Below are 26,490 nucleotides of genomic sequence, written 5' to 3' on the forward strand. Positions count from 1 at the left end.
TACCTGTCCTCCATGGCTAAATGTTGAGAAGACTCCCCGCCGTATGCTTATATATCAATTAATTCGCAAGTATTTAGTGAGCACCTACTATGTATTCGTCACTATTCCAGGCATCAAAGGAGGATATCAGAGAAAAATTAGACAGTCCCCTATCCCAAGGAAGTCCTAAGCTTGCAGTAAAGACAACATCACGTAATTACCCAATATTATAAAACATATGAATCAGACCTAATTTGTAGATTCAAGATGAGAAAGGAGAAACCTAAGTTTCAGAGCAGTAATGGTACACTTCATGGAGGAATGGGACTAAGCTGATCCTAATACCCCATTTCTATTCCTGAAACTGTGAAGTGAAGCCTGGGTCCCTGACCTGGAGGGGTAGCACACCATGACGCAGTGGGTGATTATGGTCATGCCCTTCTATTCCTGACAGACCTGGGTCCAATCCCAATTCTTTCTATGTTTGTAGATTCAGAAAAGTCATTTAATCTCCCTGAGTCCCAGTTAACTCATCTATGAAATGGTATTAAGGGCCTAATGTGTTCAAAGTCTTACATTAAAGCCTGGCATGTAACAGGTGCTCAATCCATGGTAATTATCATTATTTAAAGTCACTTCAATATATGGAAGGATGAAGCTTTTCCATGATATTTTAGTCAAAGTTCAATTATATATCTGAAATAATTAAAAGTTGCCTCAGACCTTCAAATTTTATTTCAAGGCAGTGGTGCCCAAGCTTTGCTGAACATTTGAATCACATGGAAATCTTTAAACTATACTGATGCCTGGGCCCCACCCCAGACATTCTGACTGCTTTGGTCTGGGGTGTAATCTTGGCACTGAGATTTTTGAAACTCCCCAGGTGATGTTTATGTGCAACAAAGTTTAGGAACCACTGTTTATGGCAAAATTCCATCTCCTGTTCCACAGGAGGTTCTGAGAGCAGCAGACCAAGAAGCAAGTAGGGGACACACTTCTTGACATGTTGTCTTATTTATTGTATTAAACAGTGGTCTCCAGAGGAACAGAACCAGTAAAATACACACGTGCACACACAGACACATACACACATATATACATGTGTGTATCTATATACACATAGAAAGAGAGAGACTTACTATAAGGAATTGGCTCACATGATTTTGGAGGCTGAAAAGTCCCCAGATCTGCAGTTGGCAAGCTGGAGAAAAGCCAATGGTATAGTTTCAGTCTGAGTTTGAAGGTCTGAGAATTAGAATGTTCAATGGTGCAGTGCCAGTTTGAAGGCTGAAAAAAAAATAATGTCCCAGCCAGAAGGTAGTCAAGTAGGAGTTCTCTTTTACTCAAAAAGAGGTCAAGTTTTATGTTCTCATCAGGCCTTTAAGTGATTAGATGTGGCCTACCCGCACAGACAGCCCATCTACTTCACTCAATCTACTGATTCCAGTACTAATCTCATCCAGAAACACCCTCACAGACACACTTAGAATAATGTTTGACCAAATATCTGTGCACTTGTCACCCAATCAAATTGGCACATAACATTAACTATCACGTGCATATTGTATCCCAGACATCCAGCACATTCCTAGGCACAAAATTGTGCAAGGGACATTCTATGAGCCAAGGAGGGACACACAGTCAATGATTCTTAGTTTTGATCCCTCAAAGAGAACATACATGCAAACACACCCATACACACACTCCAAAAGTATGCATCTACCAAAACAAGCCATAGAAAGAACACTTTTAGCTTATTCCTTTCATTTTAAAGGCAAGGAAACAGGCCCAGAGAGGTAAAGTGATTTTCTCGAAGTTACACATCAAATTAATGACTTCTCCAGAACTAACACTCAGGACTCTAGAATTTAAATTCAATGCCAGTGCGATGTTGTTTGTCATTTGTATGACCCTGCTTGTGATCCCGCAGGCCTCAGACATTCTAAAACCCCTTCTTGCTTTTGCCAAACCCTGTATGATGAGGAGCTAACGGCCATGTGGCATGACTCTTCATGTCCTTCCAAATAGCGGAACCAGCCTTCCAGGGGGCAGTGGTTCATTGTGGACCTAAAAGTACATATTTTGAGAAGGAAGGCAAAGTAGTTGGGAGGCAAATTCATGAGCTAATTGCTTTGGGATAATTACAATCAATATCAGTTGCCCCAGGACAAGACTGCCTTTGCCTTGTCAGGCTGCTGACATTTTGTGCTTGGTCATCCAGCTCCTTGCTCCAAAGTGATACATTATTGATTTTCATCCTGTCCCATTAAGGCCACCCTTCCATCTCCCCAGGGATAGATGATGCTTTTGCACACAGCTTGCATGTGCCCAGACTCCTTAGTGGGAAAGGCTACAGGATGAGAAGGTTACCTTTGCAATTTCATACCCTCAGATTCTGTCTGCAGCCAAAGAAAATCACACAAATCATACTGCCTGAATTTCCTAAATTCCCTTTTTCAACTTCCCTCACATGTCAACATTTTTTAAACTCAGATAAAACATTTCTGCCTCCTCCCTGGGTTCCAATCGATGCTGGCCTTCAAACATATAAGGTGAGTTTTTTATCCAGCTCTCTCTCTCCTGAACAGTGGGGATGTTGGGAAAATCATGGGATTTGAGGGATGACATGCCTGGGCTCAAGACGTGGCTTCTCCATTTAGCAAAATGATGACCTTGGACAGCCTATCTTACCCTTCTTTAGGCCTTCATCACTTCATCCTTGAGAGAGGAAATAATAATACCTACCCAGTCACTTTCATAAAATGTTTAAATGAGATCACGTGTGTGAAGCACCGAGTCTGGAGCACAGTACATGTCAATGCCTCATCCGTTTCTATTTCTCCTGCTCTCTCCTGGGAGACTGGGAGACTGTGGCTTCCCCAGGGTAGGGGCCACTCATTCCTCATCTTTGTCTGTCCCTAGCATCACATTTGGCACAGATTAACGTTTGGGGAATTGAGGAGAACAAGGCAGATACACTTTTATAGATAATGACACTGCCTCTTAGAGAGATTCAGTGCCTTGTCCATGCCCAGGTCACTGATAGAAATGAGTCTGTTAAGTTCCAGCATTTTGACTCTTTGTCTTGCCTTTCATTCACTAAATCTTGGTGCCTTATGTTCACTCCAAAACAATCTGAACACAGCAACTATGCAGACTAAGTGTGGTGGTCACTTCCTGACTTTTCATCAGAGTTAACTAGTTCCAGCCTCTGTTTAATGGTAAACATAGATTTCCACCACAATCTGTACTGGCCCCACCTCTTGTCACTTGCAGCTGTCCTCTTCAATTTTCCTATAGCACAGCCTTCCTAGTTACCAGCAAATGGGACTTTGAAGCGGAAGGTGTTGAAACCATCTCAGCCCACCTCCAAGTTACACAGATGAGACCCAGGGCCTTTGGGCTTCCATGCCAAGTTTCCAGCTGCAGTTTAGCCTCTTTGCAAACAGCACTTCTTTCGCCAAATCCTTCCACATGCTTCAGTTTTAGGTGTTAATTCTGCCTTCTAAATTCTTGTTCTGAATATCAGCCCAGTGGCCAGGCTTCACTACCCAAGAGCTGCCAGCCTGTGGTCTGAATTTGCAAGTGTCTCCTGCATGCTTTCTCATTATTGGCTTCACCCACCTGCTGGGGTCCCTGGTATTGCACCAGCTGGCAGCACTGCTGGTGGTGACTGTTGTCATAAACCACTATGAGAGCTAGTTGCTTTCCCCCAGACTCTTCTCTGTTGTCAACTAGGATTGCCACTTAGCCTCAGCCCAGTTCCCAGCCCCCTCCCCATCTGTGCAGTCTGCCTGCCAGCACACTGCTATAACTTTCTTTTCATAAAATACTGCTTTATTTATGAGTAGATCTCCTTTACCACATCGCCATTGATAAAATACACACTTGCCCCTTCATCTCAACAATGACATTTCTTCATAGTCTCTTCCTACAGTTTTTAATAAATAAGGACTGCATAATACAAGGGAAAATACAGGATTAAAGAGAATAACAAGAAAAAGTTCTCCTTCATTCCTCCCAAAATCCCACATGCCTTATTACAGATAACTGATATCAATAATGCATGTTAATGTAATGGTCGAACAATATTTTTTTTCTCCAGGCTTCTGGAGTTGATCCCCATTGGCCATTGATAGATAAGGTGTATAAACACATATTTAATTGCTTAATAAGGGCAAGACCAAGGAAAGAGTGAAGTATGTTAAGCTTTCTACTTGTGGTTTATTTGGTTTGCTCCTCACAAGTCCTCAGTATCATGACATTTAGCCAGAAATCAAAATATGTTCTCAGTATTTCTGAAGTTGGCATTCCTACAGTTAGAAGCATGGTGCTGGAAGATGTGGGTTTCTCCAGAGTAGGACTCACCCTAAATTAAATCATATTCTTGAGCACAGGCCCTAAGCCCAGTCCAAAATGAGTTTCTGCATGTGGTTCAATTTTGAGCAACATTCCCAGTGAAAATGTTATCCCTCTTTATTAAATCGGAATGGTAGCCAGGTGCAGTGACTCCTAATCATAGTCTCAATGCTTTGGGAGGTCGAGGCAGGAGAATTGCTTGAGCCCAGGAGTTCGAGACCAGTCTGGTCAACATGGCAATACCCCATCTCTGTGAAAAATGCAAAAATTAGCCAGGCTTGGTAGTGTACACCTGTGGCCCCAGCTACTCAAGAGGCTGAGGTAAGAGGTCAGGAGGTCAAGGCTGCAGTGAACTGTGATTCTACCACTGCACTCCTAGGTTACAGAGAAAAACTGTGTCTCAAAATTAATTAATTAATTAATTAATTTAATATAAATGGCTTGATTAGAGAGGGAGTGGGACCCTCAGTCTTGTCAACCATGAGAGGAAACACCACCCAAGAGCAAATCAGGACCTCAAGAGAAGAGCATGGGCAAACTTACCCCTTGAGCTCTTAGTCATCTGCCTGGAGCCAAGGCACCACATACTACTGGGCAAGCTCGTGTGAGAACCCACAACCTCCATCCCTGTTTTACCCGCAACACTAACCTCAGGAGGCAATTCACTCCCTGTTTTACCTGCAACACTAACCTCAGGAAGCAAATCACTCCGGAGGCAAGCCACTCCTGTCTGATATGTCCCAAACATCCCTATCTGCCATGTTTTCTTGAAACTCAGAGACTCTGTTCCAGTGGCTGGAGGCAGACAGCTAGTCTACAGCTGCGGAGTTGCAAACAATTTTCCCTTTCTGGTCAAGCTTTCACCTACGTGAGAGTGTGAACAAAACTAAAGGCATTAGCGCTACTCTCAGTTACCATCATTCCAGGTTTCTGGTCTCAACACATCATTCATAGGTTATGATGTACTCATGATCACATATTTCCCGGAGTTTTTGTCATTCCAACAGAAGAGAGGCCATTTGATGTTTGACTGATGGCTGTGCAAACATTTAAAAAATTTTTAGAGGACACAATGCACCAGGGAAACTAGTATTATGACTATCTGGAGAATACTATCAAGATTTTGAAATATACTCCTTAGCTAGGGTACCAGTAAGTCAAACCAACTAAATTTGAATAGATCAAAGAATGAGCCAGATGAGGGGTGGACCCATTTTAACCAAATAACCAGTTTGTTAATTTTTGTAATTGGATCTCTAAATTACCCCACATATTTTTTTCCTGAACAACAAGAAATGTTAGCAACTGCACAGATTTCTCCCTATGTAGCCAGAGGCATCAATTCTTTTATCTAGCATTACATGACTTGGTTAAAGTAGGGAGGGGTGATGTGCAGGTTACCTGTAGAAGCTAATGATTGTCAAAGTTTAGCTACAGCATTATCCTGCCATCTGAAAGAGAAAGGCATAAACAAGGGAAAATTAAGAGGGTTAAAAGTCTCATATCATGGAGTCTTGTTCTGACAGTCTTGGGAAAAACTGCATGAAGTCAGCAACTTCTTGTTCTGGTTTGCAGTTTGTATGTTTCTGATTATGGCATCAGGCATTTTGGTGAATTCTCTGTGTGGCCCATACATCAGGCATGAGCTTTGCCTCTTGAAATTTATTAAGTTGGCCTTATGGGTTTTATAAACAGAGTAGTTTTTGTTCTTAGTTGGAATATCATAGCCAGATATTAGAAGAAACTGGAAGAATTCAGAATCAAGTTCAGTCTACAGGTAGAAAATAAAAACTTGAAAGCAATGAACTGGGCTACAATTGAATAAAAGATGTAATATAGTTTTCTTCTAAAATGTAATTTTTCTCTCTATAGTCACTACCATTTCTATAAAAGATAATCAGAGTAAGACTAATTTGTTTGCAAATTAAGTTTAGTTCCATTAAACTTGGCCTATTTATTCACCTAAGTGCAGCGTGCATAATCACATAGTTTCCTTTTAAATTTTCTTTGCTGGAAATTTTGACAAGGAATCTCAAATTAAACTTTTAAAAATCTCTTGACACTAGGAAGCCAAACCAAAGCAGATCAGACCTTGCCTGAAGTATCTAATATCTTGAGGTTCCTGGGCCTGCCAGAAAGTGACAACTTTTTGTTCACTCATTGTAATGGTGGGAACACTTGAAGCTAGGCATTTTATGTACATTTTCAAATATGACATTCCAGTCAAAACCCTGATGATATAACCAATGTTTCCAATTGCATCCTCTTATAAAGAGAGGAATTTTTTGTGAACTTATATATATAGCCATATTGCCATAATAGTAAGAATATTAACAAATAATTAAAAAATTTTGGAGGTGGCTGGGCATAGTGGCTCATGCCTGTATCCTAGCACTTTGGGAGGCTGAGGTGGGCAGATCACAAGGTCAGAAGTTTGAGACTAGCCTGGCCCACATGGTGAAACCCTGTCTCTACCAAAGATACAAAAAATTAGGTGGGTGTGGTGGTGCATGCCTGTAAACCCAGCTACTTGGGAGGCTGAGTCAGGAGAATCACTTTAACCCAGGAGGCAGAGGTTGCAGTGAGCCAAGATCATGCCATTGCACATTGGAGGGATTGGGTAAGAAAGAAAAGCAAATGTCTCATTTTTATTTGAAAAAGTATTATTTACCACACTGCTGTAAGCCATTCGTAGTTTAAAAGAAAAAAACAATAGTTTCCTGAAGCCTGGAAAACAAAACATTAAGAGAACTAGCAATGTTTTAAATTAAAAAGTTGTAAAAACCCATAATTCTTCCTCGTCAGTTCATTCCATCTCATGTAATTAATTCTTGCTGTGTTTGATCTCAGTTAACAGTTTCACAAATTCATTGGTTTCTTTATTAAAGTTCTCAAAATTGTTACTCAGTCCAGTGGTATCTCAAAGCAATCAGACACCTGCACTTGTTAGTGTTCTTTCCATTCTTTCTATAAACCTCCTAAAGACACACATCTGAGGATTAGAATTACTTGCAAAAAGCTTTCAGAAAGCTACTGGAATAAAGCCGTTAATTATGGGCAACATAACTTCAACTGGCCATGGTTAACAAGCTGATGAGAATTTATTATAATAATGATGCAATTGACAAAGAAATTTGTTTAGTTCTGAGGCATACAATATGTTAACATAATAACTAAACAAGATTGATAACACAATTGATCTATAGAAATATCATACAAATTAGGAAAACATATTAATAGCCATACAAATATAACTCAAATAAGTATAAATGTTATTTCTTCTTTGATAATGTTTTCTATATAATTTAACATAATTGAAGGAGCCTAATTGGTTTAATATCTCTCTTTTGGACATTTAGGAGTTTTTCTAGAATGTCTAAAAATTAATTTGAGGTCAAAACTACTTAATTTTAGAATTTGATTTTGGGAAGTTTGTTAAAAATATCAAAGACTAAAAACATTTGATTAAAATAGAATCACTAGTCATTTTGCATCAGTGTATTTTGTCAAGACATAACCAGTACAACAAGATCTAAATAGAAACAATAAAAAGTTAAAAAGCAGGAGGACAAAAGTAAGGTGTAGAGTTTTTATTCATTTTCTTTTTGATTGCTTGCTTCTTTATTTATGCAAATAATGTAAAGTTGTTATCATATTAAAATAATGGGTTATAAGAGTATTTGTAAGCCTCATGGCAACCTCAAACCAAAAATCATACAATGGACACACACACAAAAATAAAAAGCAAGAAGTTAAATCATATCACCAGAGAAAATCACCTTCTCTAGAGGAAGACAGGAAGGAAAGAAAGAAGGAAGAGAAGACCGCAAAATAACCAGAAAACAAACAACAAAATCACAGCAGTAAGTTCCTACTTATTGATAATAACATTGAATGTAAATGGACTAAACTGTCTAATCAAAAGACGTAGACAGGCTGAATGGGTGAAAAAACAAGATCCATCGATTTGTTGCCTACAAGAAACATACTTCACCTGTAAAGACACACATAGACTGAAGCTAAAGAGATGGAAAAAGATATTTTGTGCCAATGGAAACCAAAAAAGAGCAGAAATCACTATATTTATATCAGAGAAAAATAGAACAGGTCTGGTGTTGATGAAATCCTTCAGCTTTTGTTTGTCTGGGAAAATATTTATCCTTCATGTTTGAAGGGCATTTTCACTGGATATACTATTATTCTAGGGTAAAAGTTTTTTTCTTTAGCACTTTAAATATGTCAGGCTACTCTCTCCTGGTCTGTATGGTTTCCATCGAGAAATCTGCTGTCAGACTTTTGGCAGTCAGACTGTCGGAGCTCCATTTTACATTATTTGTTTTCTTTTTCTCTTGCTGCTTTTAGGATCCTTTTCTTCTCCTTGATCAATTCTCCTACAAAAGGACTCTGATATATTCTTCAGTATGGCAATTGCATTTTTCAGCTCCAGAATTTTGGCCTGATTCTAATTATTTCATCTCTTTGTTAAATATTTCTGATAGAATTCTGAATTCCTTCCTTGTGTAATCTTGATTTTCTTTGCATTGCCTTGACACAGCTATTTTGAAATCTCTACCTGAAAGGTCACATATCTGTTTCTCCAGGATTGGTCCATGGTATCTTATTTAGTTCATTTGGTGAGGTCATGTTTTCCTGGATGATGTTGATGCTAACAGATGTTCTTTAGTGACTGAGCATTCAGGAGCTAGGTATTTATTGTAGTCTTACTATCTAGGCTTGTTTGTAGCCATCCTTCTTACAAAGGTTTTCTAGATATTTGAAAGGACTTGGGTGTTGTGATCTCAGCTGTGTCTGCTTCATGGGGCACCCCAATCCCAGTATTACTGTGGTTCTTCCAGGCTTGTAGAGGTACCACCTTGGTTTTAGACCAGATCTGGAAGAATTCTCTGGATTACCAGGAGGAGACTCTTGTTCTCTTCTCCTACTTTCTCCCAAACAAATAGAGTCTTCTTTCCATTCTGAGTCACATAAAGCTGTGGGTGAAATGTCATAAGCACCCCGTGGCAACTACCACTGTGACTGCAATGGGTCAGACCTGAAACCCAAGGCCTGCTAAAACAATTCCTTGGCTACTGTCTATGTTTGCTCAAAGCCCTGAGGCCTTGTAATCAGCAGGTGACAATGTCAGTCATGCCTGTATCCTCCTCTTCAGGGTAGCAAGTTCCCCTAGGCCCAAGGTGGTTTCAGAGGTGCTATCTGAGAGTCAGAGACAAGAGTCAAATACCTTAGAAATCTAACTTGTGCTCTATTTTATTATGGCTGAGCTAGCACTCAAACCAAAAGGTGCAGTCCTTCCCACTATTCCCACTTCTTTCTGAAGGCAGAGGAGCCTCACCCTGTAACCAGTGCCACCCAGGCCACAAGGACTACTACCAGACTACCAGCCAATGTTCCTGTAAGGTCCAAGGGCTCTTCAGCCAGCTTGTGGTGAATACTGCCTGGCCTGGGACTCATTCTTCAGGGCTGTTGTCTCCTTTCTATTGCAGGGCAAGCCCAGAAAAGCCATCCAAGAGTCAAGTTCTGAAATCGGGGACCCTAAGAGCTTGCTTGGTTTTCTGCCCCCATGGCCATGATGGTACCAAAGGTGCAAGACAAAGTCCCCTTTATATTTTCCTTTGCTTTTCTCAAGTGTTTCCCTGTAGCCACCAAAGCTGGGAATGTGCTGAGTCTCACCTGAAGCCAGCAAGTTTCAGAGGCTCACTCAAGGCATTTGATGTAGTACCTGGGTATTGCTGCTTGTTATTCAGGGCCCAAGGGCTCTTCAGTTAGCAAATAATGAATGCTGCCAGGACTAGATACTGTCCTTAAAGGCAGTAGGTTCCCTTCTGGCCAAGTCGTGTCTAGAAATGTCACCTGGGAACAAGGCCCTAAAACAGGGGCCTCACAACTTTGTCTGGTGCCCTACCCTGCCGTGGTTGAACTGGTATCCAAGATGTAAGGCAAAGTCCTTCCTCTCTCTTGCCTTTTCTCTCCTCAAGTGAAAGGAAGGGGTCTCTTTTGAAGCCTTGAGCTGTGCAGCCTGGGGGAGGGGAGGGAAAAGGCCAGCAGTCCCTAGATTGCCACAACTAGTATCTCAATATGTCTTGTGCACCCCCAGTCCATTGTCTCTGGGCCTAGCTTAGCACTAGGGCTTGCCTAAGAGTTACATTCCTTATGGCCTAGAGTGCCTTTCAAGTTTACTTGGAGACACAGTGCTGTAGCCCTCTGTGGTGAGGTTTGCAGGCACTCAAGTTCTCACCGCTGGGATCCATGATTCCACTTTGGCTAGAGCTGGCTTAAATGTTCCTTCCATGGGGAGGTGTCAGCTAGGTTTGGCCCAGTTTTACTTTCTGCTGTAACAAGACAGAAACTGAGTTCAATGCCTCACAATTGTTGTATCCTACCTCCCCCAGGACCCTGAGAGACTCTCCACACCACGCTGCTGCTGCAGGTGGAGCGAAGTGATGTCGGCAATTACCAACTGTTTTTTGTATCTCTTCATTGCCTCTTTCAGTGATACTGCTCACCCAACTTTTGGTTTTAATGAAGGTATTTTTTCTGTGTAGATATTTGTTTACTTGTCCTTGTGGAGGGACAATCGGTGGAGCCTTCTACTTTGCCATCTTGTTCTGCCTTGGAAATCTCTCTTAATTTTAGTCAACTTAATCACACAAGATTTTTTTTTATATGATTCATTCTTCACAAACCTTCTACAATTTGCTTAGACCTTCAGTTTTGTCCTCTATTTCCTTTTATTATCCTATTGGGACAACAAATCATTCTACATTAGGACAAAAACTTACTTCTCTTTTTCCCTTACTATTTTGACCACAAAAACTTATTTCATACAAAAAAATGCCCTTTTTCACTTTTCATTTTTTTCCTAAAATACACCCTCATACATACCTTTTTGCATCTCTTTCTTCTATTTACTGTTTTCTTTGTGCCTTTCTATTTCCTTCTTATATTTAAATTTTGAAATAACTTTAAATAATGTCAAAATTAAGCAAAATTACTTTTTCCAACAAAAATATGTCTTTAAGGTTTTTAAATTTTTTATCACCAAAGCATGTCTTACTTTTCTGTGCACATTGCATGCAGAATTACATATATTAATTAAAATATGTAACTCTTAGTAGCCTTTTTAGTGAAAATCTAAAAAGATTTTGAACTGTCATCTATAACATTTTACAAAATACATTTCATAGGTTTTGGTAATATATGCTTCTTCATAGAACAATTAATTAATATAAAAGAGCAATATTTACTGTCAGGCCTCTGAGCCGGAGCTAAGCCATTGTAACCCCTGTGACCTGCATGTATACATCCAGATGGCCTGCAGGAGCCAAGAAGTCTGGGGCAGCCAAGAAACCACGAAATAAGTGAAACAGCCAGTTTCTGCCTTTACTGATTAACCAACCTTACGACATTCTACCATTATGACTTGTTCCTGCCCTACCCTAACTGATCAATCGACCTTATGACATTCTTGTCCTGGACAATGGGTCTCATGATCTCCCCAACATGCACCTTGTGACCCTCTCCCCTGCTGACAACAGATAACCACCTTCAACTGTAACTTTCTACTGCCTATCCAAATCCTATAAAACTGTCCCTCTCCTATCTCCCTTTGCTGATTCTCTGTTTGGACTCAGCCCATTCACACCCAAGTGAATAAACAGTCTTGTTGCTCACACAAAGCCTGTTTAGGTAGTCTTCTATATGGACAGGCATGACACTTGGCACCGAAACCCAGGACAGGGGGACTCCATCAGGAGACCAATCCCCTGTCCTTGCCTTCTCTCCATGAGGAGATCCACCTATGACCTTGGGTCCTCAGACCAACCCAAGGAACATCTCACCAATTTCAAATCAGGTCATTGGTCTTTTTCACTCTCTTCTCCAGGCTCTCTTGCTGTCCTCCAATCTCTCTCTCCTTTCAATTTCAGCTCCTTTCCCTCTCTAGTAAAGACAAGGGAGACACATTTTTGTCTGTGGATTCAAAAACTCCAACATTGGCCATGGACCCAGGAAGACAGTCTTCTCCTGGTGTCTGGTCATTGTGGGGACACCTGCTTTGATCATTCACCCACATTCCATTGGTGTCTGATCACTGTGGGGACGTCTGCCTTGATCATTCACCTGTACTCCCCTGGTGGCAAGTTGATTGCAGGGACACCTGCTTTGGCTGCTCACCCACATTGCAGCTCAGGACTCAGTCAGGGATGCCTACTGATAGCCTGATAGCTGACCACCTCCCTTTCTCTGTCTTTACCTTTCTCTTCAAATTTACCTCCTTCACTATGGGCAACCTTCTGCCCACCATTCCTCCCTTTTCCCCATTAGCCTGTGTTCGTAAAAACTTAAAACCTCCTCAACTAACACCTGACCTAAAACCCAAACATCTTTTTTTCTTCTGCAATACCACTTGGCCCCAATACAAACTCAAAAATAGTTTCAAACGGCCAGAAGATGTCACTTTCGATTTCTCCATCCTACGAGACCAAGATAATTTTTATTGAAAAATGGGCAAATGGTCTGAGGTGCCTTAAGTCCAAGCATTTTTTACACTTCGTTCCCTCCCTAGCCTCTGCTCCCAATGCGACTCATCCCAAATCTTTCTTCTTTCTCTCCTGTCTGTTTCTTCAGTCTCTACCCCAACCTCAGAGTCCTCTGAATCCTCCTTTTCTTCAAACCCCTCTCACCTTTCTTCCCCTCCCCAAGCCACTCCTCGGCATGCTGAATCAAGTCCCAATTCTTCCTCAGCCTCTGCTCCCTGACCTTGTAATTCTTCTATCACCTCCCCTCCTCACACTTGGTCCAGCTTACAGTTTCATTCCATGACTAGCTTTCCCCCACATGCCCAACAATTTCTTCTTAGAGAGGTGGCTGGAATAAGGGTTCGTGTACCTTTTTCTCTATCAGACCTTTCCCAAATCAGTCAGCATTTGGGCTCTTTCTCATCAGACCCCACTAAATATATACAGGAATTCCAATATTTAACTCAGTCCTACAATTTAATCTGGAGTGACTTAAACATCAATCTGACCTCTACTCTCTCCCCATTTGAGTGAGAAAGAGTTTATAACCTAGCCCAATCTCACACTGATAACTGCCGGAGTCATGAACCAGGTCTCCAAGATGGCACCAGGGCAGTTCCCTGAGAGGATCCCCAATGGGAATACCAAACAGGCTCCCGAGGAGCAGCTAGGTGAGATTATATGGTCTCTTGCCTAGTTGAAGGGCTAAAAAAGGCAGCATACAAAGCTGTTAATTATGACAAGCTTAAAGAAGCCACCCAAGGTAAGGATAAAAACCCAGCCCAGTTCAGGACCCACTTGGCAACTACCTTTAGACGTTTTACAGCCCTGGACACAGAAGAGCCAGAAGGCCGTCTCATTCTCAATATGCACTTTATTACCCAGTCTGCTCCCGACATTAGGAAAAACTGCAAAAACTAGATTCCAGACCTTAAACCCCACAACAAGACTTAGTTAACCTCACCTTCAAGGTGTTCAACAACAGAGAAGACGCAGCCAAGCGGCAATGTGTTTCAGAGCTGCAACTGCTTGCCTCCGCTGTAAGACAAACCCCAGCCACGCCTTTGGCACACAAAAACTTCAAAACAACAGACCCACAGCCTCCAGGGTCTCCTTTAAAATCTCCTCATGGACCTTGCTTCAAATGCCAAAAACTCAGCCACTGGGCCTCAGAATGCCGCAGCCCAGGATTCCTCCTAAGACTTGTCCTGTCTGTGCAGGACTCCACTGGAAGTCAGACTGTCCAACTAGGATTACAGCCACTCCTAGACCTGCTGGAAAAAACCTCAGGTTCTCTGACTCCTTCCCAGATCTACTCAGCTTAGCAGCTGAAGACTGACACCACCTGATCACCTCAGAAGCCCCCTGGACCATCACGGATGCTGAACTTTGGGTAGCTCTTACAGTGGAGGGTAATCCTTTTTTTTTTTTTTTTTTTTTTTTTTTTTAAAAAAAAAGAGTCTCGCTCTGTCGCCCAGGCTGGAGGCAGTGGCGCGATCTCCTCTCACTGCAAGCTCTGCCTCCTGGGTTTACGCCATTCTCCTGCCTCAGCCTCCCGAGTAGCTGGACCTACAGGCACCCGCCACCTCGCCCAGCTAGTTTTTTGTATTTTTTAGTAGAGACGGGGTTTCACCATGTTAGCCAGGATGGTCTCGATCTCCTGACCTCGTGATCCACCCGTCTTGGCCTCCCAAAGTGCTGGGATTACATGCTTGAGCCACTGCGCCCGGCCAGGGTAACCCTTTTTAATCAATATGGGAGCTACCCATTTCACATTATCTTCTTTTCAAGGGCCTGTTTCCCTTGCCCCCATAACTGTTGTGGGTATTGACGGCCAGGCTTCTAAACCTCTTAAAGCTCCCCGACTCTGGTGTCAACTTGGACAACATTCTTTTATACACTCTTTTTTAATTGTCCCCACCTGCCTACTTCACTTATTAGGCTGAGACATTTTAACCAAATTATCTGCTTCCCTGACTATTCCTGGGCTACAACCGCACCTCATTGCTGGACTTTTGCCCAATTCAAGGCCTCTTTCACATCCTCTCCTGTGTCTCCTCACCTTAATCCACAAGTATTGGATACCTATACTCCTTCTTTGGCAACCGACTATGCACCCCTTACCATTCCATTAAAACCCAATCACCTTTACCCCACTTAATGCCAGTATCCCATCCCACAGCAGGCTCTAAGAAGACTGAAGCCTATTATCACTCACCTGTTACAACACGGCCTTTTAAAACCTACAAATTCTCCTTACAACTCCTCTAACCTACCTGTCCAGAAACCAGACAAGTCATACAGGTTGGTTCAGTATCTTTGCCTTATTAATCAAATTGTCATTCCCATCCATCCTATAGTGTCAAATCCTTACACTCTCCTGTCTTCAATACCCCCTTCCACAACTCATTACTCAGTTATTGACCTCTAAGACACCTTTTTTACTATCCCTTTACATCCCTCCTCCCAACTATTTTTCATCTTTACTTGGACTGACCCTGACACCCACCAGTCCCAGCAACTCACCTGGACTGTCCTACCCTGAGATTTTAGGGACAGCCCACACTACTTTGGTCAGGCTGTCCTCATGACTTACTTTCTTTTCCCCCATCTGCCTCCTACCTTATTTAATATGTTGATGACCTTCTTCTTTGCAGCCCCTCTTACCAATATTCCCAGCAGGACACTATCCTACTTCTTCAGCATCTCTACTTGAAGGGGTACCAAGTGTTCCCCTCTAAGGCCCCTATTTCTTCCCCTAGTGTTACATATCTTGGCATAGTCCTCCATCAACACACACTTGCTCTTCCTGCAGACTGCATTCAGTTAATCTCCCAGACCCCAATCCCTACCACCAAGCAACAACTCCTTTCCTTCTTAGGCATTGTTGGATACTTCCAACTCTGGATACCAGGCTTTACCATCCTAACCAAACCACTTTGCAAGCTCACTAAAAGCAATTTAGCTGATCCCAAAGACCCTAAGTCCTTTCCTCATTCTTTCATTCATTCTTTCAAAAGGACCCTAGAAACAGCTCCCATACTAGCACTCCCTGACTCGTCCCAACCTTTTTCCTTACACGCAGCTTAAATACAAGGCTGTGCTGCTGAAGTTCTCACACAGGAGCCAGGCCCAAAACCTATAGCCTTTCTATCCAAACAACTTGACCTCACAGTTCTAGGCTGGCCCTCATGTCTGCAAGCAGTGGCAGCTGCCACTTTAATGCTTCTAGAGGCCCTCAAAATCACAAGCTATGCTCAACTTACCCTCTACAGTTCTCACAACCTTCAAGTGTTAATATCCTCCTCACACCTTTCACACTTATTGTCTGCCCGTCAACTCCTCCAGCTCTATTCACTCTTTATTGAAACCCCACAGTAACTATTGCCCATGGTGTGCTCAAGCTTACTCTTAAAGGAATAGACAAGAGTATGCATATACGGGGCCAGTTCCACATATTCAGCAACCAGACCGGCATCCAGGACAACATGGAGTATGCCATTGCTTGTTAGAAGGCTTGGGACATTTCTGTCTTTGCAAGCCGCAGCTTAACCCAGGAGACAAAGATTATTTTACTTATTTTCTCTCCTGCACAGGATCTGCAATCAGAGCTATTGATCTTCTCCATTCAGACCGCCACTCACACCTGTGGGAAAAGGGTGATATAATAGATCATTGACTTGACAACAAGAAATCCTATTCATATGATGGGAAATGGGGACAAAAAGCTTGGTATGTAAAACATTATTCCTAAGATGGCTGAATAGGAACAGCTCTGGTCTGCAGCTCCCAGCATGATCAATGCAGAAGACGGTGATTTCCGCATTTCCAACTGAGCCTTCACGGGTGATACCCAGCAAACAGGGTCTGGAGTGGCCCTCCAGCAAACTCCAACAGACCTGCAGCTGAGGGACCTGACTCTTAGAAGGAAAACTAACACACAGAAAGGAATAACAACAACATCAACAAAAAGGAAATCCACACCAAAACCCCTTCTGTAGGTCACCAGCATCAAAGACCAAAGGTAGATAAAACCACAAAGATGGGGAGAAACCAGAGCAGAAAAGCTGAAAATTCTAAAAATCAGAGCACCTCTTCTCTTCCAAAGGATGGCAACTCCTCGCCAGCAATGGAACAAAGCTGGATGGAGAATGACTTTGATGAGCTGACAGAAGTAGGCTTCAGAAGGTCGGTAATAACAAACTTCCCCAGGCTAAAGGAGGATGTTTGAACCCATCACAAGGAAGCTAAAAACCTTGAAAAAAGATGAGATGAATGGCTAACTAGAATAAACAGTGTAGAGAAGACCTTAAATGACCTGATGGAGCTGAAAACCATGGCACGAGAACTGTGTGACGCATGCACAAGCTTCAATAGCTGATTCTATCAAGTGGAAGAAAGGGTATCAGTGATTGAAGATCCAATTAATGAAGTAATGCCAGAGGAGAAGTTTAGAGAAAAAAGAGTAAAAAGAAATGAACAAAGCCTTCAAGAAATATGGGACTATGTGAAAAGACCAAATCTACATTTGATTAGTGCATCTGAAAGTGATCAGGAGAATGGAACCAAGCTGGAAAACACTCTTCAGGATACTATCCAGAAGAATTTCCCCAACTTAGAAAGGCAGGCCAACATTCAAATTCAGGAAATACAGAGAACATCACAAAGATACTCCTTGAGAAGAGCTACCCCAAGACACATAATTGTCAGATTCACAAAGGTAGAAATAAAGGAAAAAGTGTTAAGGATAGCCAGAGAGAAAGGTCGGGATGCCCACAAAGGGAAGCCCATCAGACTAACAGCAGATATCTTGGCAGAAACTCTACAAGCCAGAAGAGAGTGGGGACCAATATTCAACATTCTTAAAGAAAAGAATTTTAAACCCAGAATTTCATATCCAGCCAAACTAAGTTTCATAAGTGAAGGAGAAATAAAATCCTTTACAGACAAGCAAATGCTGAGAGATTTTGTTATCACCAGGCCTGCCTTACAAGAGCTCCTGAAGGAAGCACTAAACATGGAAAGGAACCACGAGTACCAGCCACTGCAAAAACACGCCAAATTGTAAAAACCATCGATGCTAGGAAGAAACTGCATTCACTAATGGTCAAAACAACCAGCTAGCATCATAATGACAGGATCAAATTCACACATAACAATATTAACCTTAAATGTAAATGGGCTAAATGCCCCAATTAAAAGACACAAACTGGCAACTTGGATAAAGAGTCAAGACCCATCAGTGTGCTGTATTCAGGAGACCCATCTCACATGCAGAGACACACATAGGCTCAAAATAAAGGGGTGGAGGAAGATCTACCAAGCACATGGAAAGCATAAAAAAGTAGGAGTTGCAATCCTAGTCTCTGATAAAACAGACTTTAAACCAACAAAGATCAAAAGAGACAAAGAAGGCCATTACATAATGGTAAAAGGATCAATTCAACAAGAAGAGCTAATGATCCTAAATATATATGCATCCAATACAGGAGCACCCAGATTCATAAGGCAAGTTCTCAAAGACCCACAGAGACTTAGACTCCCACATAAAAATAATGGCAGACTTTAACACCCCACTGTCAATATTAGACAGATCAACAAGACAGAAGGTTAACAAGGATATCCAGAACTTGAAATCAGCTCTGCACCAAGTGAACCTAATGGACATCTACAGAACTCTCCACACCAAATCAACAGAATATACATTCCTCTCAGCAACACATTGCACTTATTCCAAAATCGACCACACAGTTGGAAGTAAAGCACTCCTCAGCAAATGTAAAAGAACAGAAATCACAACAAACTGTCTCTCAGACTGCAGTGTAATCAAATTAGAACTCAGGACTAAGAAACTCACTCAAAACCGCACAACTACATGGAAACTGAACAACCTGCTCCTGAATGACTACTGGGTAAATAATGAAACGAAGGCAGAAATAAATAAGTTCTTTGAAACCAATGAGAACAAAGACACAACGTACCAGAATCTGTGGGACACATTTAAAGCAGTGTGTAGAGGGAAATTTATAGCACTAAATGCCCACAAAAGAAATCAGGAAAGATCTAAACTCAACAACCTAAAATCACAATTAAAAGAACTAGAGAAGCAAGAGCAAACACATTCAAAAGCTAGCAGAAGGCAAGAAATAACTAAGATCAGAGCAGAACTGAAGGAGATAGAGACACAAAAAACCCTTTAAAAAGTCAATGAATCCAGGAGCTGATTTTTTTTAAAAGATCAACAAAATTGATAGACCGCTAGCCAGACTAATAAAAAAGAAAAGAGAGAAGAATCAAATAGATGCAATAAAAAATGATAAGGGGATATTACCACCAATCCCACAGAAATACAAACTACCATCAGAGAACACTTTAAACACCTCTATGCAAATAAACCAGAAAATCTAGAAGAAATTGATAAATTCCTGGACACATACAACCTCCCAATACTAAACAAGGAAAAAGTTGAATATCTGAATAGACCAATCAAACATTCTGAAATTGAGGCAATAATTAATAGCCTACCAACCAAAAAAAAGTCCAGGACCAGATGGATTCACAGCCAAATTCTACCAGAGGTTAAAAAAAAAAAAGGAGCTGGTACCATTCCTTCTGAAATGATTCCAATCAATAGAAAAGGAGGGAATCCTCCCTAACTCATTTTACGAGGCCAACATCATCCTGATACCAAAGCCTGACAGAGATACAACAAAAAAAGAGAATTTTAGACCAATATCCCTGATGAACATCGATGCAAAAATCCTCAATAATATACTGGCAAATCAAATCCAGCAGCACATCAAAAAGCTTATCTCTCACAATCAAGTCAGCTTCATCCCTGGGATGCAAGGCTGGTTCAACATACGCAAATCAATAAACTTAATCCATCACATAAAGAGAACTAATGACAAAAAACACTTGATCATCTCAATAGATGCAGAAAAGGCCTTCAACAAAATTCAACAGCCCTTCATGCTAAAAACTCTCAATAAACTAGGTATTGATGGAACGTATCTCAAAATAATAAGAGCTATTTATGACAGACCCACAGCCAATATCATACTGAATGGGAAAAAACTGGAAGCATTCACTTTGAAAACTGCCACAAGACAGGGATGCCCTCTCTCACCACTTCTATAGTGTTGGAAGTTCTGGCCAGGGCAATCAGGCAAGAGAAAGAAATAAAGGGTATTCAATTTGGAAAAGAGGAAGTCAAATTGTCCCTGCTTGCAGATGACATGATTGTATATTTAGAAAACTCCACTGTTTCAGCCCGAAATCTCCTTAGGCTGATAAGCAACTTCAGCAAAGTCTAGAGGATACAAAATCAATGTGCAAAAATTACAAGCATTCCTATACATCAATAACAGACAAACAGACAGCCAAATCATGAGTGAACTCCCATTCACAGTTGCTACAAAGAGAATAAAATACCTAGGAATTCAACTTAAAAGGAATGTGAAGGACCTCTTCAAGGAGAACTACAAACCACTGCTCAATGAAATAAAAGAGAACACAAACAAATGGAAAAACATTCCATGCTCATGAATAGGAGGAATCAATATCATGAAAATGGCGATACTGCCCCAGGTAATTTATAGATTCAATGCCAGCCCTATCAAACTATCAATGACTTTCTTCACAGATTCGGAAAAAACTACTTTAAAGTTCATATGGAACCAAAAAAGAGCCCACATTGCCAAGACAATCCTAAGCAAAAAGAATAAAGCTGGAGGCATCACCCTACCTGACTTCAAACTATACTACAAGGCTACAATAATCAAAACAGCAAGGTACTGGTACCAAAACAGAGATAGACCAATGGAACAGAAGAGAGGTCTCAGAAATAACACCACACATCTACAACCATCTGATTTTTGACAAACCTGACAAAAACAAGAAATGGGGAAAGGATTCCCTATTTAATAAATGGTGCTGGGAAAACTGGCTAGCCATATGTAGAAAGCTGAAACTGGATCCCTTCCTTACACCTTGTACAAAAATTAATTCAAGATGGATTAAATACTTAAACATTAGACCTAAAACCATAAAAACCCTAAAAGAAAACCTAGGCAGTACCATTCAGGACATTTGCATAGGCAAGGTCTTCATGACTAAAACACCAAAAGCAATGGCAACAAAAGCCAAAATAGACAAATGGGGTCTAATTAAACTAAAGAACTTCTGCATAGCAAAAGAAACTACCATCAGAGTGAACAGGCAACCTAAAGAATGGGAGAAAAATTTTGCAATCTACCCATCTGACAAAGGGCTAATATCGAGAATCTACAAATAACTTAAACCAATTTACCAGAAAAAAAAACAAACAAACAACCCCATCAAAAAGTGGGCAAAGGATATGAGCAGACACTTCTCAAAAGAAGACATTTATGCAACCAACAGACACATGAAAAAATGCTCATCATCACTGGTCATCAAAGAAATACAAATCAAAACCACAATGAGATACCATCCCACACCAGTTAGAATGGTGATCATTAAAAAATCAGGAAACAACAGATGCTGGAGAGGACATGGAGAAATAGGAATGCTTTTACACTGTTGGTGGGAGTGTAAACTACTTCAACCATTGTGGAAGACAGTGTGGTGATTCCTCAAGGATCTAGAACTAGAAATACCATTTGACCCAGCCATCCCATTACTGGGTATATACCCAAAGTATTATAAATCATGCTACTGTAAAAACACATACACATGTATGTTTATTGGGGAACTATTCACAATAGCAAAAACTTGGACCAATCCAAATGTCCCTCAATGATAGACTAGATTAAGAAAATGTGGCACCATGGAATACTATGCAGACATAGAAAGGGATAAGTTCATGTCCTTTGCAGTGACATGGATGAAGCTGGAAACCATCATTCTCAGTAAATGATCACAAGGACAGAAAACCAAACACTGCATGTTCTCACTCATAGGTGGGAATTGAACTATGAGAACTCTTGGACACAGGGTGCAACAAACCAACATGGCACATGTATACCTACGTAACAAACCTGCACATATGCACATAGTGCACATGTACCCTAGAACTTAAAGTATAATTAAAAAAAAAAAATTATTCCTTCCCTGGCCTAAAAACTCATCCCCACCTACATTAAAGCCAATATGCCTGATTACTGTTTTTAGTGAACTTATTTTATTAGGGCAGTTCCAAGCTCAAAAATATGTAACTGGTACCTTGGTAGCCACATAAAAATGTGCCTTAGACCCAGAACTTACTGGACTAACTCATTATAAAATTGAATTTTCTTTAAGGTGTCCACAAGCAATCCCTGGTCATGCTTGAAGCAGCCCTGAGAAACATCACCCCCACCCCCTCCAAAACACCCAGAAGGAACTTACACTATTTATCTTTCCTTATGACTTTATATTTTATAAATACAAGACAAGAATGTCAACCCTTTGAGCTGGAGCTAAGCCACTGTAACCCCTGTGACCTGCACGTATACATCCAGATGGCCTGCAGGAGCCAAGAAGTCTGGAGCAGCCAAAAAACCACAAAAGAAGTGAAACAGCCAGTTTCTGCCTTTACTGATTAACCAACCTTACGACATTCCACCATTATGACTTGTTCCTGCCCTACCCTAACTGATCAATCGACCTTACGACATTCTTGTCCTGGACAATGGGTCTCATGATCTCCCCAACATGCACCTTGTGACCCCCTCCCCTGCTGACAACAGATAATCACCTTCAACTGTAACTTTCCACTGCCTATCCAAATCCTATAAAGCTGTCCCTCTCCTATCTCCCTTTGCTGACTCTCTGTTCGGACTCAGCCCATTTGCACCCAAGGGGATAAACAGCATTGTTGCTTACACAAAGCCTGTTTAGGTGGTCTTCTATATGGACATCCATGACATTTACTATCAGGCTCAAATATATTTTGTCATTTTATAAATTTAAGAAACCAAAAATAAACTTATGTTAACAATTAACATTTCAGTATTTAACTTTATTTTGGAAATGATTCAGACATTTAATGAATATTTACTATTTAATTCAATATAACATACACTTAAGATTCCATTTATCCAAAAAAGGGATTCTTAAGACTATTTTTAAAGAGAGATGTTTTATAAAACATAATCTCTTTTTATTTGAGATGGGGTCTTGCTATGTCACCTAGGCTGGAGTTCAGTGGTGTAATCACAGCTCACTGCAGTCTCAAACTCCTAGGCCTAAGTGATCCTCCCATCTCAGCCTCTCAAGTAACTAGGACCAGAGATGTTCACCACCACGCCCAAATAATTTTTAATTTTTTTTTAGAGAAGGGGTCTCACTATGTTGCCCAAGCTGGTCTCAAACTCCTGGGCTCAAGCAATCTTCCTGCCTTGGCCTCCCAAAGTGCAACCACACCCAGTCCATAATCATTGAAAAAGCTTACATATAAACTTTTACCACATTCACATTCATCTAATTTACTTGTTTTTATAATTTATGCTTGAACTGTTTATAAAAATTTTAGGAGACACTGAAGAAAACTAACCATCATCTGAAGTTATTTCCCTGTTAACTATTTTTACAGTGTGCAAATGTTAGGCAGTAGCCACCTAAGCAAGAACTCTAAAGTTAAATACATGGCTATTTTGTTGATCAGAAGACACAGCTGTTTTTGTTAAACCAAAATATTAATCTAGTCGTGTTTACCAAAGATTTACCCAGGTCACATGCACTAAAAGGCATCTGAGTTAATTTCTATTTTTCTGATAAAATATTTTAAAGTGTTTACTTTTTTCTTTAGGTTAATTAATTACAGCCCGTTGATATATTTTCAGAGAGAAATACCACATACACATAACACATATGAACATATAGACACACAGACAGAAGCAGGTCTTATAGCTTTTATAAGATTATTTATTTGTCAATGTTAAAATAGTTTTTTTCTCCGTTTTATACTATAAATCTCCCAATCATCTGTTTCACTGTCCTAAATAATAGCTAGGCAACCCTAATTTGCACTTTCGAAGACATGACTCTTAGGTAAAACAAAGTAGAAAATTTACATCTCAAAGGCACAGATCTTAGATGTCAACATCATTATTTGCCCAAAGAACAACATAGATACAGGTCCAGTTGAGACAAAATGGCCAGGAAAAGCACCTTAAAGGTAAGGTTTATTATGTGAACTTTATACCCATGTCTTCACCATTGTATAGTTTCTAGGGGTTTAGGTGAATAGAGGGAGAGGCCCTTACAAATGGAGGTTTTCATTATAGATACCAATCTCTTTTACAAAAAGTTTCAAAATAGCCAGCCAAATGTCGAAAGTTGAATTTTTTGGACCATATAGTTGATAGGTAGTCTTTTCAATTTATCTTACTTGTTAGTTAGATTACTGACTTAAAGATGAAGCCCTTTAACTAACATGGCAAAAAGGTATTTCTATGCCTGGATTCAAGAATAGAACTTGATTTCATATTCCCCACAACAGAAATTTTCTTCTTTATCCAAAAGAGTGGTTGTCCTGTAATAGTGGGATTGAAAATGGAAATAGTGGCTCTGGTGTCTACCTAGATTGGATAACAACTGGTAGAAGGTTAGAAGGGCTCCCTCTAAGGCCCATCAATCCTGATAGTTAACATGGAAATTATCAGGGAGTGAAAAGCCTGCTTTTAGGAGCTTTTCCTGAAATCTCTGGGAGTAGCCTCTTTTCCAGTGTCCTGGCTGTTTGCACCAATAGCAACTGCTGTTTTAGGGTTTGCTTATTAAAGAAGTGCTCTGGGGTAGGCCCAAGGTCATTCTAGGTTGTTGGTTGGCATGGAGCTGAAACACATTGGAAACAGCTTTCAAATGGTCAATTGCGATTTTTCAGGCTTTGCTAGGCCTATACATGGACCAGGTGGGAGCTTGTCCGGTAATACCATTCTGCCTCTTTTATCCATTTCTGGGCTTCCCTGGTTTTCACCAGTATGTGAATTAGTTGGTAAAGATCGAAAATCTTGAGGTCATAAATTTCAATTAAGACCCTGAATTCTGCAGAAACCTTTTGAAGTCTTCCCTAGATTTAACAAAATTTTTAACTATGGCTCTGAGTTCTATTATCACCTAGGGAGTGTAAGTCACTCTGGGATTATTTCCTGACTTTTTGAGTGCTTGTAAGCAAACTGTTTAACTGTGGTGTTTTGTTTTGTTTTGTTTTCAGAGAAGAAAGGCAAGTCAGACTGAGAGTTAGTAGACTACATACTCAGGCAAATCGGGATAGAGGGGAGTCGTAGGAATCGTATCAGTTTTACTGTCCTTGATGTGGACGGTATCTTGCATTTTTAGATTTGTGTGTGTGTGTCATGGAGTCTCGCTCTGTCGCCCAGACCAGAGTGAAGTGGTGCGATCTCGGCTCACTGCAACCTCTGCCTCCCGGGTTCAAGCAATTCTGCTTCAGCCTCCTGAGTAGTTGGGACTGCAAGTGCACGCCACCATGCCCAGCTGATTTTTGTATTTTTGGTAGAGACAGGGTTTCACCATTTTGGCCAGGCTTGTCTCAAACTCCTGACCTCGTGATCCGCCCGCCTCTGCCTCCCAAAGTGCTGGGATTACAGGCATGAGCCACCGCGCCCAGTCTTTTTAGCTTTTTATTAGCTCTTCACAATTAATTTTTTTTAAAAAGTTAGAATCCTGTCTCTTTGAGTCTTCTGAATAATATTAATATTTAGAATGACATTCTCTCTGCTAAATTTGAGAGACTTGGGATCCAAGTATACTTGTTGAATGAACAGCATTATTCATCTGGAATGTTCCGTATAATGGCCCTGTAATTCTGAATTATCTTTAGTAAGATTTTGCCACTTTTGTAAATATTTGCAGCTTCCAAGGTCATAGTTCTTAGACATGAAAAAGGCAAGAACACCAGAAGGCGAAGTACTCAGCTAGTTATAAATTAAGGATCCCATTTTTATGTATGATCTTGGGTCTCTTAGAGCTGAGATGGCTTTGGCTATAAGACCTCAGCATATAACAAGAGAAAAAAATAAAGAGCCCCCCTTCAGTAATAACTACTTATTGTAACTGCCGTCAGTTACCTTAAAAACTGCAGCCTTTTTGTCAGTGACTCATCAGTCACCACAAACTGAAAGGTCATGTGCCTGCCACAGCACAAAGTAACACCTGGTAACACACAGTCAAGTGCTCTTTCACTATATAAACTAACCCTTTGTACCCCAAAGGCCAAAGATATCAGGGAGCTCAAATGCAAAGGACAACAGAGCTCCAACCTGAGAGGAACTTAATTATGACTCTTGGAGCTCCACGAGAAAGACGGAGGAACCCCTTTACTCCCACCCCACCAAAAGGGATTACAGCATTTTTCCTATGTTTCTCAGAAGGTCTCAGGGGTTTTCAGCAGTCTCCTTCAGTTCCCTTTGTGGTCACCAGATTTGACAAAGGACAAAATTACACGTTTAGTTTGAAGATCTTGACTGGCTTTATTGCAATTCTAGGATTCGGCAATGTCTCATTCCGTAAAATAGAATAAGCATCCCAAAGAGTTTAGCAGAGGGGATTCATTTTATAGACAGAGGGGATTGAAGAAACCAGAAGCAAAGAACAAAATGTGGACTGGTCATTTGAAAGTTACTTCTCTTATAAG

Source organism: Macaca nemestrina, chromosome 1, assembly GCF_043159975.1.
Source record: "Macaca nemestrina isolate mMacNem1 chromosome 1, mMacNem.hap1, whole genome shotgun sequence".
NCBI lineage: Eukaryota > Metazoa > Chordata > Mammalia > Primates > Cercopithecidae > Macaca > Macaca nemestrina.